The 16,643-nt window shown below is 41.2% G+C and overlaps 1 pseudogene; it reads left to right on the plus strand.

Annotated features, from left to right (window-relative positions):
- Nucleotides 1–1,991: 1,991 nt before the first annotated feature.
- Nucleotides 1,992–4,848, plus strand: LOC143666660 (Golgi apparatus membrane protein TVP23 homolog B pseudogene; annotated as a pseudogene).
- Nucleotides 4,849–16,643: the final 11,795 nt, after the last annotated feature.

Raw genomic sequence — 16,643 nt, forward strand, 5'->3', positions numbered from 1 at the left:
CCCACGCAGCCCTAGGACCTAGGCATATGCATTCAGCTACAGCAGACCAAGAAGAGGAATGAATCTACCTAATTATAAATGAGCCCAGGTCAGAGTCAAGTTGGCTTCACAACCTAAACCCAAAGAGGAGCTTGTTTGGCCAATGGATGAACAAGTCACTGCTATACTTAGACCTGAACTTACTGTTGGTCTTTTTTTAAAAAAACTGTTGTTTATTTATTTATTTATTAAACATAACAACATACAAGCACCAGCATTCTTGCCATATAATTCCACCCTTGATATAAAATCAATAACTCACAATATCATCACGTAGTTGTATATTCATCATCATGATCATTTCTTAGAATGTTTGCATCAATTCAGAACGTTTGCATCGATTCAGAAAAAGAAATGAAAATAAAACAGAAAAAAATTCATGCATACCACACCCCCCTACCCCTCCTGTTTATTGATCACTAGCATTTCAATCTACTAAATTTATTTTAACATTTGTTCCCCCATTATTTATTTATTTTTAATCCATATGTTTTACTTGTCTGTCAATGAGGTAGATAAAAGGAGCATCAAACACAAGGTTTTCACAATCACACAGTAACATTGTGAAAGCTGTATCATTATACAATCATCTTCAAGAAACATGGCTACTGGAACACAGTTCTACATTTTCAGGCAGTTCCCTCCAGCCTCTCCATTACACCTTAACTAAATAGGTGATCTCTATTTAATGCATAAGAATAACCTCCAGGATAACCTCTCCACTCTGTTTGGAATCTCTCAGCCTTTGACACTTTATTTTGTCTCATTTCTCTCTTCCCCCTTTTGGTCAAGAAGGTTTTCTCAATCCCTTGATGCTGAGTCCCAGCTCATTCCAGGATTTCTGTCCCATGTTGCCAGGAAGGTCCACACCCCTGGGAGTCATGTCCCACATAGAGAGGGGGCAGGCAGTGAGTTTGCTTGTGGTGTTGGCTGAAAGAGAGGCCACATCTGAGCAACAAAAGAGGTTCTCTCAGGGGTGACTCTTAAGCCTAATTTTAAGTAAGCTTAGTCTATCTTTTGCAGGATTAAGTTTCATACGTACAAACCCCAAGATTAGGGGCTCAGCCTATAGCTTTGGTTGTCCCCACTGCTTGTGAGAATATCAAGAATTCTCCACTTGGGGAAGTTGAATTTCCCCCCTTTCTCCCCATTCCCTCAAGGGGACTTTACTTTGGTCTTTAGGTGATACCTAACATGGACAATAGAGGCAAAAGTAAAATGGGAACCATAGTGACTGAGCTCCTTGCCATTGCCCAAAGCCATCCCCTTTCTCGTCTGGCCCAGCTCGTGGTCCACAGAGTACAGGGGTGGGCAACAGAACCACAGGGCCAGCTCTGGGTCTATTGTTGTAGCACCACACCCCGACACCTCAGCCACCATCTCTGACTCTGCCTAGTTAGACACTGGTTACTGGCTTCTGGGTTGGTCACTCAACATCCTATCCTAGAGATACTCTGCATCCTCTAGCAAAACAAAAGATCTGGCCCACCCAGCACCCACCTACCCCCACCCCAATCATGAATCTACTCCCTGCTCTCCTCAAGGTTGCCAATTCTAATTGTCATCTCCCAGGGCTTTTAATTGTTTATCTTTCTTAAGTTGTCAGCAGTGTTTTAAACATTGATCATGTTCTTTCCTAAGCCCTTTCTCATTCTTATTTTTATGACTACCTGACTCACCCATCTTCCTGACCACCCAGACTCAGATTCATGCCTCCATCTGTGAGCATTACCCAGAGTTCTATTTTTTTAAGCCCTGCATGAATCACTCTCAAAAGCAGGCACTGTACCTTGTACTCTTCTTTATATTCCATAGAGTATTAAAGACAGTAATTTGCCCAGATTGTGTGATATGTAGATGTAAGGGTCCTGTTTCCTAAACTTGAGTCTGCCCAGGTGTCTGTGTCCTATGCTTACATTTCCCTACTGAAGCCTAAGTCCTTCTGCGCCATCATGGGGTGCCTCTGAAATCTTGTCCTTTCTCCCCACCTCTATAAAGTTAAAAGGATCTAGTTTTCTTGGATCATAGCAACTCACAAGGCAATGTCTCCAGTGCTTCAACTACTGCCAAAGTATGGCATCTCCAAATACCTGGATGTTGTGGCCAGTCGGACACCCAGGATGAGGTCAAATGTGGAGAAAGGGCTGATGCTGTAGGAGAGAGAACTCTGCTTCCTAGCAGAATCAGCTTAGAGACTGGGACTGCAACAGCAAAGAAGAACTGTGGGAATAAATCGACAAGCAAGAGGAGCTTAATTACTGGAGAACGTTATGGTCCAAACTCCCAGGCAAGGAATAATAGCCTCCTTCTTCCACCCACCAGCAAAGCTCTTTCTATTGGATGTTTGAGGAATGAAGCAATGCCTTGAGGGCAGTTCTTATTTCTGGAAAGAAATTAGACTTGAAGTCAATACCTGGCTTATGAGGGAGATGAGCAGGGCATGCTTTATTGCATTCTTGTTTGAGAGACTGCATGCTTTTTTCAGCTTGGGTTTTCATTGCCTTCTATGTAGCATTCAAAGGAGAAGGGAGGCTCAAGCTGGGGGTGGGTGGGGAGAAGGCGGGTAGGAAAAGGATTCCAAATGCCATGGCTTTAAGCAATGAGCAAGAGTCCGGGAAGAAAAAGAAACTTTGAAATCCAGAGTTTACATAGGAAACCATTATTTTTACTCTACCTAATTCCAAAATAAATTATACAAAGTAATTGATTGGACAAGGCAGTGAAGAACGATTTGCAAAAAAAAAGAAAACTCAAAAAGAAGAGAGGGCTGTGTGTCAATCAGGGTCCAGTCAGGAGACCAAAATCACACCAGAGGAAATTTAATATAAAGAATAGTTATCTGGGCCTACAGGGCTGTTAATAGGTAACGGAAAAAGTAGGAAGAGAAACCTAAGGCATCATGAAGGTAGCATCTGCAGGAAATGACTACTGCCCCTGGGGCTGAGGAGATAAAGGGAAGATGTTAGAATTATTAACACTTTGAAACTCACAGGAGAGGTTCCATGGAGCTAAAACCCAGACCCCTGTGGAGGCTGCAGCTCAGCTGGTTCTGCAAGTGTTGGAAAAAACACAAACTGAATTCAGCTTCTGCTCCTGGAAGGAGCAGCTGCTGTGCGTGTAAAGACTGCTGGGGTGATGCTCACAGAAACGGGACACAGGCAGGAATCCCAAAGGAAGCAGACAGGAAAGAGCAAGCCCCTTTCTAGTTCCTTCAGCCTTGCAGTCTTCTTCCAGCATCCCCAGTTGGAAGAGCCTAGTACAGAACCAACTGGTAGAGCAGAAAGTCACATTGCAAGTCCCAGAGTCCCAGCCCCAGCATCACAAAATAGGGCTTAAAGGGTGGATTTGGAGCTGAGAGACAATATCTTAGTTACTGGGAGAGGAAGTTCTACTAGCATTTGAACTGGGATCTTAGAAGACCATACTTGCTTGCAATTAGCAGTAAGGCTCAAGTAAAAGGACATAAAATATTTTCTTTTCCAGTACAAGTGTGTCTGGAGAAAAACTCCCAGTTAACTAGATTGTGGAAGACACAAGGAAGGAAGGAGGATGGTTTGGGAAGAACTCAAGACAATAAGAGACTTGAGGGGAATGTTGTTTGGCTGAGCAGGGTCCTGGATTCCTGGACTGAGGAAGGAGAATTGTGCTCAGGGGGTTGCAAAGGGGAGTCCCAGCACGCTGGTTTCTTTCCAGGTCAGTCGATCTCACTGTGGACTCGGTCTCCTTCAGCTAGCGTGTTCAGGCCGATCTGGGAACCGAACATAAAAACAAGACCTCACCTGAAGCCGTAGCCAGGTCGTGTCCTCAGGGTCCACATGGCTTTGGTCATGCTACTAATCCAAGAAACAACTTTACACAAATTAGAAAAAGCTACTCCTTCCTCCAGGCACTTTATTTCCGTTTGCCAAGAGATCACCTTGAAAACGAACAAGGCTTTTTAGAGAATCAAGCCTGAACTCCAGGTGAGAAGCTAAGGGACCCGGACCTGGCAGCCGCCCCACTGCTGTGGCTGCCCGGAAGTGGGCCTGGCAATGACAACAGCAACGATGACACTGAAGATGCTTCGGTGTTTGATGCCGAAGAGGAGACTACAAATAGGCAAAAAAAGAAAAAAAAGAAAGAAAATCAGACACCCAGTGGCATAATTTCTCCATCTATTCTTCTGAGTCAGTGCAAGGATAGGCTGTCTCCTCTGGGAATCATTCAGCAGGAGCTTGATTGCCTGTATGGTGACAGTTATCTTTGTTGCTGTCATATGGCTTTTGGGCAGTGAAGAGCATCACAGGAGGCTAATGGTTGGCCTTCGGTGGTGGAATCATCACGATGAAGACAGAGAGAGCCGTTGGGGCTCTGAGTCCAGGACGGCGTCCCCTCCAGGGAATGCAGCTGTTTTGGAGGCTGAATCAAGAATCTTTGGGTTAGGATTTATTAGCTGTCCGGGGCTGTGGGTGATCTCGTCCTTCAGCGCTCTCTTCTCCTTCCGAGTGAAGTGGTGGGTAATGGGTAGTGTTGTCATTAGCCTGGTGCTCCGAGGTGCCAACCTGTGTCTCTGTGGCTGCATCAGGGGTAAAGTGGGGAGCAGAAAAAACTTGACCAGCATGGCACCGTTTGTTGAATTTTTTTTTTTTTTCTGGGAAGTTTACGGGCCGGGAATCGAACCCGGGCCTCCTGCAATGCAGGTGAGAATTCTACCACTGAACGATCCTTGCACCTGCGGGAAAACAGTTTTTAAGACAAAACGTGGAAAATTATCAGACTATCTGCAGAGAGACAAAGTTTATGTATTTTATTACAGTGGGGAACAATTGAAAAGATTCTCGACTCTGAACCATTTAGAGCTCAGCACATGTTGCAAAGAGAAGGGCTGGGTGTTTCTCTGTTTTAAAAGCTGTTTTTTTTAAAGGAGGAAAATAGTTTTTGTATTGTTTGTTGTTTTTCTTTCTAGCTTGGAGTTATGGCATCGCTAGAGATATTGCCATAATTTATTTCCTGATGTACTTAGGGAGGCACAGAGTCTTGTAACCTCCATATGTCTCAAATTAATGAAAGTGTCTGTTTGCATTCATACGCGTGGGTAATGGAGAACTTTGCATTTTGATCTGAGTTATTCATAGATGTTCTTCACCTACCTTAAAACGATGTTTTTACATATTATTTCTGTAGATAATTTTCAGAAGAAAGTTTTCTTGCCATGGCTCATGTTTAACTTAGAATTAATTATTAATTTTACAACCGACTATGTACTTCATGGTGAAACATCTTATCCTAGACGTACACAAGACAGTAAAATTCCCAAATCTTATGATTTGGGAATGAATATACACATCCAAGTCACTCAAAAAACTCCAAATAGGTGTGACTATATAATATATATCAATAAAAAGTTTTAAAAAATTAAGTAGAAAAAAGGCTTAAAGAAAAAAAAAAACTCCAAATAGGACAAACAGAAATAGACCCATGCTATAGCATACTATGATAAAACTGTCAAATGCCAAAGATAAAAAGAGAATTATGAAAGCCAAACAATACGTCATGTAAAAGGGAGCCTCAGTGAGATTAAGTGCCAATTTCTCATTGGAAACCATGGAGGGAAAGGCCTTGGGAAGAGATATTTAAAGTACTGAAAGCAAAAATAAATCACCTACAAATAATTTTATATTTGGCAAAGCTGTCTTTAAAAAATGAGGGTGAGATTAAGACATTCCCAGGTAAACAAAAGCTGAGGAACTTCATCACTCCCAGTGCAGCCTTACAAGAGATGCTAAAAATATTTCTGCAGTTTGAAAGGAAAGGACAATAGACAATAAATCAAAGTTGCAAGAAGAAATAAAGACCTCTGTTGAGTTTAATGATATGGATAAATATAAATGCCAGTACTAGTGTGTTTTTTATTTGTAACGCCACTTTTTACTTCCTACAGTATCTAAAAGGCAAAGTCGTAAAATGTAATGAGATGTCAATGGTTTTGGTCTCATAATGTATAAACATGTAACAGGGTCAAGAACTACATAATGGTGGGGGGACAGAGGGGTAGAGGGACATAGTTTGTGTATATTACTGAAGTTGTTAAATTTGTGTCAAAGCAAATGAGATGATTCATAGATTTAGAATGCTAAATTTAAACCCCATAGTAATTACAAAGAAGATATCAGAGAATTTGCAAGCTCATAGAGACAGAAATTAGAATACATGTTCCCAGGGGTGCAGGGAAAAGGGAAGTTAATGCCTAATGGGTGTAGGGTTTCTGTTTGGAGAGATGGGAAAGTTTTAGTAATGGAAGATGATGAGGGTATCACAATATTGTGAAATGATTAACCCCATTGAGTAGTATGCTTGGGAATGGTTGCGATGGGAAAGTTTATGTTGTATATATTTTTCCTCAATCTTTTTTTTTAAAAAAGAGCACTTTAAGTGACAATGACAATTAAGTGCAATACACCAACCTGGATGGGGTCCAGCAAGGAAGGAGAAAAAGCTCTAATGGGTGTTATTGGGAAACATGAAAAAACTGGAACATAGTTTTTTATCAATGTTAAATTTATTAAGCTTAACTGCTTTTAAGGTGGTTACTTAAGTGAATATCCTTGTTCTTAGGAAATATACATGATAGTATTAAGTGTTCAAGGAACATGATGTGTACAACTTAAGTTCAAGTGTTGAGAAAATGGATTGATAGACAGACTGGATGAATGGATGGATGGATGAATGGATGGATGGATGAATGGATGGATGGATGAATGGATGGATAGGCAGAAGGGTAGACTGGTATGGAAAATGTGACAAATATCATAATTAATGAATCTGGGTATTTGGGCAGGTGTGTCAGTGTATGTTTGACTTCTCATATGGAGTTTGTATTATTTTTTTTCATTTTTAAACATTTTTTATTCTGAAGTATAACATATATACAAAAAACCCCAATAATTTTTAAAGTACATTTTAACAAGTAGTTACAGAACAGATTTCAAAGTTTGGTATGAGTTACCATTCCACATTTTCAAATTTTTCCTTCTAGCCGCTCCAAAACACTGTAAGCTAAAAGTAATAGCATTATAGTGATTCAACAGTTGGCTAAATCTTATCTTCTCTGTCATAACTCCTCCTTTTTTACATTTTTAACTTTTTTATTGTATAATATGACATATCTATATAAAGCAAACAAATTAAAAAGCAATAGTTTTCAAAGCACTCTTCAACAAGTAGTTACAGGACAGATCCCAGAGTTTGTCATGGGCTACCATATGATCTTCATATTTTTCCTTCTAGCTGCTCCAGAATATAGGAGGCTAGAGGGTTAAAAAAAAATTTTTATCATCACAATCGACATTTTTCCTTCTTTTTTTGTGAAACATAACATATATACAAAAAAGCTATAAATTTCAAAGCACAGCACCACAATTAGTTGTAGAACATATTTTAGAGTTTGGCATGGGTTGCAATTCCAGAATTTAGGTTTTTACTTCAAAGTAGGTTGTTGGAATTTTGATTGGTACTGTGTTGAATCTGTATATCAATTTGGGGAGAATTGACATCGTAACTATATTTAGCCTTCCTATCCATGAGCAGGGAATGTCTTTCCACCTATTTAGATCTCCTTTGATTTCTTTTAGCAATGTTATGTCTTTTGCTGTGTACAATTCTTTTATGTCCCTAGTTAAGCTTATTTCCAAGTATCTGATTCTTTTAGTTGCTATTTTGAATGAAATTTTTTCCTTAACTGTCTCCTCAGCTAGGTCATTGCTTGTGTATAGAAATGTTACTGATTTTTGCACATTAATTTTATATCCCACCACCTTGCTGAATTTATTAGCTGAAATAACTTTGCTGTAGGTTTCTCAGGATCTTTCATATCATCTGCAAATAATGAGAGTTTGACTTCTTCCTTTCCAATTTGGATGCCTTTTATTTCTTTGTCCTGCCTGATTGCTCTAGCTAGAACTTCTAGCACAATGTTGAATAATAGTAGTGACAGTGGGCATCCTTGTTGTGTTCCTGATCTTAGGGGAAAGCTTTCAGGCTCTCTTCATTGAGTATGATGCTGGCTATTGGTTTTTCTCTCAATCCCTTGATGCTGAGTCTCAGCTCATTCCAGGATCTCTGTCCCACATTGCCAGGAAGGTCCACACCCCTGGGAGTCATGTGCCACGCAGAGAGGGGGAGGGTGGTGAGACTGCTCATCGTGTTGACTGGAGAGAGAGGCCACATCTGAGCAACAAAAGAGGCTCTCTTAGGGGTGACTCTTAGGCCTAAATTTTAAGTAGACTTGACCTATCCTTTGTGGTGTTAAGTTTCATATGAACAAACCCCAAGACTGGGGGCTCTGCCTATAGCTTTGGTTGTCCACACTGCTTGTGAGAATATCAAGAATTCAATTTCTCCCCATTCTCACCATTCCCCAAAGGGGGCTTTGCAAATACTTTTCCATTCACTGATCGAATCACTCTGGGATTCATTGGGGTATCACTCTGGACAAACCAACGAAATCTCATGCCCTACCTGAGATTCCAAGTACTTAAACTACTTGAACTGGCATTCACTCAAACTATCTACATAAGTTGTATTTGGAAATGCACTAGTCAAAATATAAATTTTGTAACAAATAAACATTTTTTGCCTTAGTCTCACACATAAGGTGACATTTTAAAATATTAATTACCATCTATTTTCAGCACCCTGCAATAATGACATTCCTTTGTTCTTCCTCATGCAAAAACATTTTTAAAATTTGTACATTGTGCATTTCACTATTATTATACACTCTAGGCATTCCTAGATTATACCATCTCAATCTTTACTGGCTATTGGTTTTTCATATATTCCCTTTATCATATTGAGGTAGTTATCTTTGATTCCTATCCTTTAGAGTGTTTTTATCAGAAAAGGATGCCAAATTTTGTCGAATGCTTTTTCAGCATCAATCGAGATGATCATGTGGCTTTTCCCTTTCAATTTGTTAATGTGCTGTATTACATTAATTGATTTTCTTGTGTTGAACCATCCCTGCATTCCTGGCATAAACCCCATTTGGTCATGGTGTATAATTCTTTTAATGTGTTGTTGGATTTGATTTGCTAATATTTATTGAGAATTTTTGCATCAATGTTCATTAGGGAGATTGGCCTGTAGTTTTCCTTTCTTGTCACATCTTTACCCAGTTTTGTATTAAAATTACATTAGTGTCATAAAATTAGTTAGGTAGAGTTCCTTTTTCCTCAATTTTTTGGAAGAGTTTGAGCAGGATTGCTGTTAGTTCTTTTTGGAATGTTTGATAAAATTCCCCTGTGAAGCCATCTGGCCCTGGGCTTTTCTTTGTAGGAAAATTTTTGATGACGATTGAATCTCTTTACTTATAATTGGTTTGTTGAGATCTTCTATTCTTCCTGAGTCAGTGTAGCTTGTTTGTGTGTTTCCAGGAATTAGTACATTTCATCTAATTTTGTCTAGTTTGTTGGCACATAGTTGTTCATAGTATCCTATTATGACTTTTAAAAATTTCTTCAGGGTCTGTGGTAATGACCCTCCTCTCATTTCTGATTTTGTTTGTTTGTATCCTCTCTCTTTTTTTCTTTGTCAGTCTTGCTAGTGGCCCATCAATTTTATTGATTTTCTCAAAGAACCAACTTTTGGTTTTATTGATTATTTCTACTGTTCTTTTGTTCTCCCATTCATTTATCTCTGCTTTAATCTTTGTTATTTGTCTTCTTCTATTTGCTTTGGGGTTAGTTTGCTGGTCTTTTTCAAGTTCCTTCAGGTATGTTGTTAAGTCCTCAATTTTTGCTCTTTCTGGTTTTTTAGTATAGCATAGGGCAATAAATTTCCCTCTCAGCACAGCCTTTGCCACATCCCATAAGTTCTGATAAGTTGTATTCTCAGTTTCATTCATCTCCAGACAGCTACTGATTTCTCTAGTAATTTCTTCTTTGACCGACTGGTTGTTTAAGAGTATGTTATTTAACCATATATTTGTGAATGTTCTCGTTCTTTGGTGGTCATTGAGATCCAGCTTCATCCCATTGTGATTAGAGAAAGTGTTTTCAAATTTATAAAGACCTGTTTTGTGTCCCAGTATATGATCTATCCTGGAGAATGTTCCATGAGCACTAAAGAAGAATGTATATCCTTGTGCTTTGGGGTGCAGTGATCTACATATGTCTGTTAGGTCTAATTCATTTATCAAATTATTTAACTTCTCTATTTCCTTGCTGCTCTTTTGTCTGGTTGTTCTATCTATAGAGGTGTGCTGGTTTGGAAGGTGATGACATGTTTCCACCCATTTGGGTGGGTCTTGATAAGTTTCTGGAGTCCTATAAAAGAGGAAACATTTTGGAGAATGAAAGCGATTCATAGAGAGCAGAGCAGATGGACATAGCCACAAGAAGCAGAGTCCACCAACCAGTGGCCTTTGGAGATGAGGAAGGAAATGCTTCCTGGGGAGCTTCATGAAACAGGAAGCCATGAGAAGAAGCTAGCAGATGACACCATGCTCGCCATGTGCCCTTCCAGATGAGAGAGGAACCCTGACTGTGTTCACCATGAGCCTTACCAGATGAGAGAGAAACTGTGACTGTGTTCATCATGTGCCCTTCCACTTGAGAGAGAAACCCTGAACTTTATCAGCCTCCTTGAACCAAGGTATCTTTCCCTGGATTCTAAGATTGGACATTTCTATAGACTTGCTTTAATTGGGACATTTTCTCAGCCTTAGAACTATAAACTAGCAACTTATTAAATTCCCCCTTTAAAAGTCATTCCGTTTCCGGAACATGGCATTCTGGCAGCTAGCAAATTAGAACAAGAGGAGAGTGTTGTATTGAAGTCTCCTACTATTATTGTTGAAACATCTGTCGTTCCCTTCAGTTTTGCCAATGTCTGTCTCATGTACTTTGGATTTCCTTGATTGGAAGCATAAACATTATGGTTGTTATATCTTCTTGGTGAATTGACCCTTAGTATATAGTGTTCTTCTTCATCTCTTATCATATCTTTACATTTAAAGTCTATTTTGTCCGATATTTAGTATAGCTGCTCCTGCTTTCTTTTGGTTACAACTTGCATGGAAATTCTTTTTCTATCCTTCCATCACTCCAGAAAAAGAAATTAAAAAAAAAAAAGGAAAAATCCATGCGTCCCATACCCCTTACCCCTCCCTCTCATTGATCACTAGTATTTCAATCTACCTAATTTTATTTTACTCCTCATTCCCCCCTATTATTTATCTGTTTATTTTTCCTTATTTTTTTTACTCATCTGCCCATATTCTGGATAAAAGGAGCATCAGACACAAAGTTTTCACAAACACATGATCACACTGTAAAAGTTATATAGTTATACAGCTTCTTCAAGAATCAAGACTACTGGTACACAGTTCGACAGCTTCAGGTTCCTCCGTCACCCACTCCAGTAAACCATAAACCAAAAAAGGGGGTATCTATACAACGCATAAGACTAACCTCCAGGATAACCTTTCAACTCTGTTTTGGAATCTCTCAGCCATGAACTCCATTTTGTCTCATTTCTCTCCTCCCCCTTTTGGTCGAGAAGGTTTTCTCAATCCCTTGATGCCGAGTCCCAGCTCATCCCAGGATCTCTGTCCCACATTGCCAGGGAGATTTACATCCTTGGGAGTCATGTCTCGTAGAGAGGAGGGCAGTGAGTTCACCTGTCAAGTTGGCTTAGAGAGTGGCCACATCTCCAGCAGACTTTTTAGCAGACATGGAAAAGCTGGTTTTCAAATTCATATGGAATGAGAAGGACCCCAAATAGCCAAATTACTATTTAAAAAGAACAACAATGGAGATCTCATGCTTCTCAATTTCAAAATTTACTACAAAGCCACAATAATCAAAACAGTGTGGTACTAGCATAAAAATAGGTATATAGACCAATGGAATGGAATTATATGTCCAGAAAGGAACTCATACATCTGTGGCCAACAGATTGCCAGCAAGGGCATTAAAATGAGGGAAGGAATAGTTTCATCAACAAATAGTTTCAGGAAAACTGGCTGTCCACATACAAAAAAAAAAAATAAAAATGAAGTTGGATCCTTACCTCACACCACATACAAAAATGAACTCTAAATGGATCAAGGACCTAAATATAAGAGCTAAAACCATGTTATTCTTAGACAATAACACTGAGGAAATCTTTCATAACCTTGGATTTGGCAGTGATTTCTTAGTCATGACACCAAAAGCACAAGCAACAAAAGAAAAATGGAAAAACTGGACTTCAACAAAATAAAAAACTTTTGTATATCAAAGGATACTCTCAAGAAAGTGGAAAAATAGGGCCATGGTGGCTCAGTGGCAGAGTTCTCGCCTGCCATGCTGGAGATCCGGGTTCGATTCCCTGTGCCTGCCCATGGGAAAAAGACTTGAATAAACCTTTCTTCAAAAAAGATATACAAATGGCCAATAAACACAAGAAAATACGCTCAACATCATTGGCCATCAGAGAAATACAAATCAAAACCACAGTGAGATATCACTTCACACTCATTGGGATGGCTATTATTTTCCTAAAATCAGAAAATAGCAAGTGTTGGCAAGTATGCAGGAAGTTGGAACCCTTATACATTGTTGGTGGGATGGTAAAAAGGTGCAGCCACTGTAGAAATCAATTTGGCAACTTTCCTTGGAAAGTCGAACACAGAATTACCGTATGACCCAACAATCCTGTTTCTAGGATTGAATTAACAAAGAATAGAGGGCAGTGCAATGGTGGCTCAATGGCAGAATTCTCGCCTGCCATGCTGGAGACCCGGGTTCGATTTCCCGTGTCTGCCTATGGGGGGAAAAAAAGAATAGAAAGCAAATATCTGAACAGATAATTGTACGGCAATACCCATCCGCAATAGCCAAAAAGTAGAAATAATCCAAGTGTCCATCAACAGAATAATGGTTAACCAAAATGTGATATATACAGGCAATGGAATATTCAGTTGCAGAATGGAATGAAATTCCAATACATGCTACAACTTGGTTGAACCTCCTAGATATCACATTCAGTGAAATAAGTCAGACACAAAAGGACAAATATTACATGATCTCACTTATATGAAATACCAAGAGTAAGCAAATTCACAGAGACAGAAAATAGAGCACAGGTTACCGGGGGTTGGCTGGGGGAAGGGAAATGGAGAGTTATTGTTTAATGGGTGCAGAGTTTTCTGTTTGAGATGATTACAAGGCATTGGTAATGGATGTTTGTAATGGTAATGTAGCGCGAAAACCAGGATTGAGGCCGCAGGCCTCCAGGACCATTCCGAGAAATTAGAGCAGGCTGAGACCAAGGGTCTGCAGTTTCAGGAAGCAAGTGATTTTTAGCTCGTGCGCACGGGGCTCAGCTGAGTCACCTCGAAAAGTCTGAGCCCTGAACAAAAGGCAACACCGGTTTTTATAGACACTATTACATGCTACAGATAGGGCAAGCCTAATACAGTAAATAGCAATATTAAAGGAAAGATAATTGGTCGGTTTAAGGCACAAAGCAAATTGCAGAAGCAAATGAGCTGTTAGGGGAGGGTCCCCATCCCAGGTGTCTTATCTCATTTGCCTGCAGTTTTACCCAGTCCTGAAGGTCAGGAGAGGGGGTTTGGGGATTTTTACAGAAAGGCAGCTCAATTAAGGGAGAGAAAGGGGGGCCTGCTTGCTACAGTTCTCCCCTTTGATGCTGTGCTGGTTGGAAAGGAAGCGTGCCCCCTCAGAAAAGCCATGTTTTAATCAAAATATCATTTCGTAAAGGTAGAATAATCTCTATTCAATACTGTATGTTTGGAACTGTAATGAGATCATCTCCCTGGATGATGTGATTTAGTCAAGAGTGGTTGTTAAACTGGATTAGGGGACGACATGTCTCCACCCATTTGGGTGGGTCTTGATTGGTTTATTGGAGTCCTAGAAAAGAGGAAATATTTTGGAGAATGAGAGATTCAGATAGAGTAGAGCAGAGTGAGAAGCCACTAGAAGCAGAGAATCCACCAGTCAGCGACTTTTGGGGATGAAGAAGGAAAACGTCTCCAGGGGAGCTTCATGAAACAGGAAGCCAGGAGAAGAAGCTAGCAGATGACGCCGTGTTCACCATGTGCCCTTCCAGCTGAGAGAGAAACCATGACTGTGTTCACCATGTGCCTTCTCAGATGAGAGAGAGAGACCCTGAACTTCATCAGCCTTCTGGAACCAAGGTATCTTTCCCTGGATGCCTTAGATTGGACATTTCTATAGATTGCTTTAACTGGGACATTTTCTCAGCCTTAGAACTGTAAACTAGCAACTCATTAAATTCCCCTGTTTAAAAGCCATTCCGTTTCTGGTATATTGCATTCTAGCAGCTAGCAAACTAGAACAGATGCTTACCCTGACTTAATAGGGAGGGGTTATAGCATCACCTTAAATTTGATGGTTTGTACCTTCTCATTAGGGGGATTCGTGCTGTGACTCGCTGGGCTACAGCATTTTCAATGAATTTGATGAGGGCTCTGATTGCACAGGGACCTTTGGTGATTAATATGGTAAATAGGGGACCGGCTAGCGGATCCAGTTAGTCCAGTTTTTTTGTTTGTTTGTTTGTTTTATGTCCCGGTTTCGTACCCACTTTCTCTGTTCCTGAATTTTAGCAGCACTTATGCCAGACTGGTTTACAAAGAAACAGCACTTTTTCCCTACAAAGATACATATCCCTTTATAACAGTTGCTGCCGGTGGGAGGCTACCGCTGCTCATAAACCTTAGAAGGGCACACAGGATAAGATACAGATGCATCCTACACAACACAAGTATGTTAGAGCAAGCAGGACCTTTTCCAGCAAATTCCAGTCTGGGGGAGCTACTGCTGCTAACCCAATACTAAATAATAGAGCGAGGAGCCCAATTGAGAGCAGGAGCCAACAATTCATCTAGCCTTATAAAGAATACTGGGGGCTGTGGCTAGGGAAGCACAGGGGAGTTTAGGGAGTGTGCTGAAAGTTCAGGGGTACTTATGAGGGGAGGGAGGGGATACTCAGGCTGGTTTGCAGCTCCTCAAGCTTCGGCCATGCATAGATCAGTCAGCTTCCGGGGGTGACTGAGGCAGGGCTTGACTATCTCCTCAAGCCTCTGCCGTGCATGGGTCAGCAGATTGCAGTTGGGCAGGAGGGGGACGCGGTGGCTTTCGGAGAATGATGCGGGTCGGGATGGCTTTCGGAGAATGATGCGGGTCGGGTGTCCAGGGACAGGGGTATACTCCCAGGGCTCGTCTGCTGTGGCTCTCTTCACCCAGGAGTGGTGGATCCATGGAATGATCTCTGCGACTTTGACAGCTGTAGGGGTAGCTAAGACAACACAATAAGGGCCTCTCCATTGAGGCTGGGGGGAGCCTTTTTTCCAGTCCTTGACCCACACTAAATCCCCCGGCTCAAATTCACAAACGGGAGGGTAGATGCTGAGAGGTTCGGACACTGCCTCCAATGCTTTCCCTTTTAACTCATTCAAGACCCGTCCCAGCTGCACTAGGTGTTGATTCAGACTTAGATTTCCAATTTCTCTGAGGTTTCCCTGTAGAACCCGAGTAAGGGGTGGCAGCCTTCCATATATTAATTCAAAGGGAGAGAATCCTGTTTTTTTAATTGGGGCAGATCTGATTCTAAATAAAGCTATAGGGAGTGCCTGTACCCAGGTCAGTTTCGCCTCCTGGCAGATCTTCCTTAATTGTCCCTTTAGAGTTTGATTCATCCGCTCCACTTTCCCACTGCTTTGTGGTCGGTAAGCAGTGTGGAGTTTCCAAGTTATTTGTAAAGCTTTTGCCAGCTTTTGAAGGGCTTCAGCCACAAAAGCAGGGCTGTTGTCAGAGCCAATGGTAAGTGGCATCCCATACCGAGGAATGATGTCCTTCAGGAGGGCTCATGTCACTTCCTGTGTAGTCTCTGAACGTGTGGGATATGCTTCTACCCATCCCGAGTAGGTGCAGACAAATTCCAGAAGGTATTGATATCCCTGGGCCGGCAGCAGCTCTGTGGAGTCCACCTGTAGATTTTCAAATGGGCTGAGGCCAGCCAGCTGGTTGTTCAGACTCCCCAGTTTTGCGCTGGGCTGCTTGGCATTCTTCTTTTGACAGGTAATGCATCTCTTGCATGCTAGTTTCACCCAGGAGGGAAGCCTAGGTATGTAGAGGTGGGCGCTCAGGCTGGCAGTAAGAGCTTTTTCCCCGAAGTGAGTCTGGTGATGGACATGGTGTACGAAACGCCATGCTAAGTTTCCAGGAATTACAATGCATCCATCGTGTAATATCCACCATCCCTCATGATTTATTTTTCTCTCCTTGCATAACCAGTTGCTTTCCAGCTTTGAGTACGTTGGTGTTTTCTTCCACCACTGTAATGGATGGGGGATGAGAGGGGCGACAAGAAGCTTGTCTTTTGCGGGAAGCGTTAGGTGCCCTAGTGCGGCCTGCTTGGCAGCTGAATCTGCTTTTCAGTTGCCTCTCGCCTTAAAGGAGTTGCCTTTTTGATGACCGCGGCAATGAATAACCACCACAGCGGTGGGGGCCCATACAGCTTCCAACAGAGTTAGAATTTCTGGTCCATATTTAACATGCTTTCCCCCGGCTGTCATTAGTCCCCGCTCTTTG

This window comes from Tamandua tetradactyla, chromosome 23, assembly GCF_023851605.1.
Source record: "Tamandua tetradactyla isolate mTamTet1 chromosome 23, mTamTet1.pri, whole genome shotgun sequence".
NCBI lineage: Eukaryota > Metazoa > Chordata > Mammalia > Pilosa > Myrmecophagidae > Tamandua > Tamandua tetradactyla.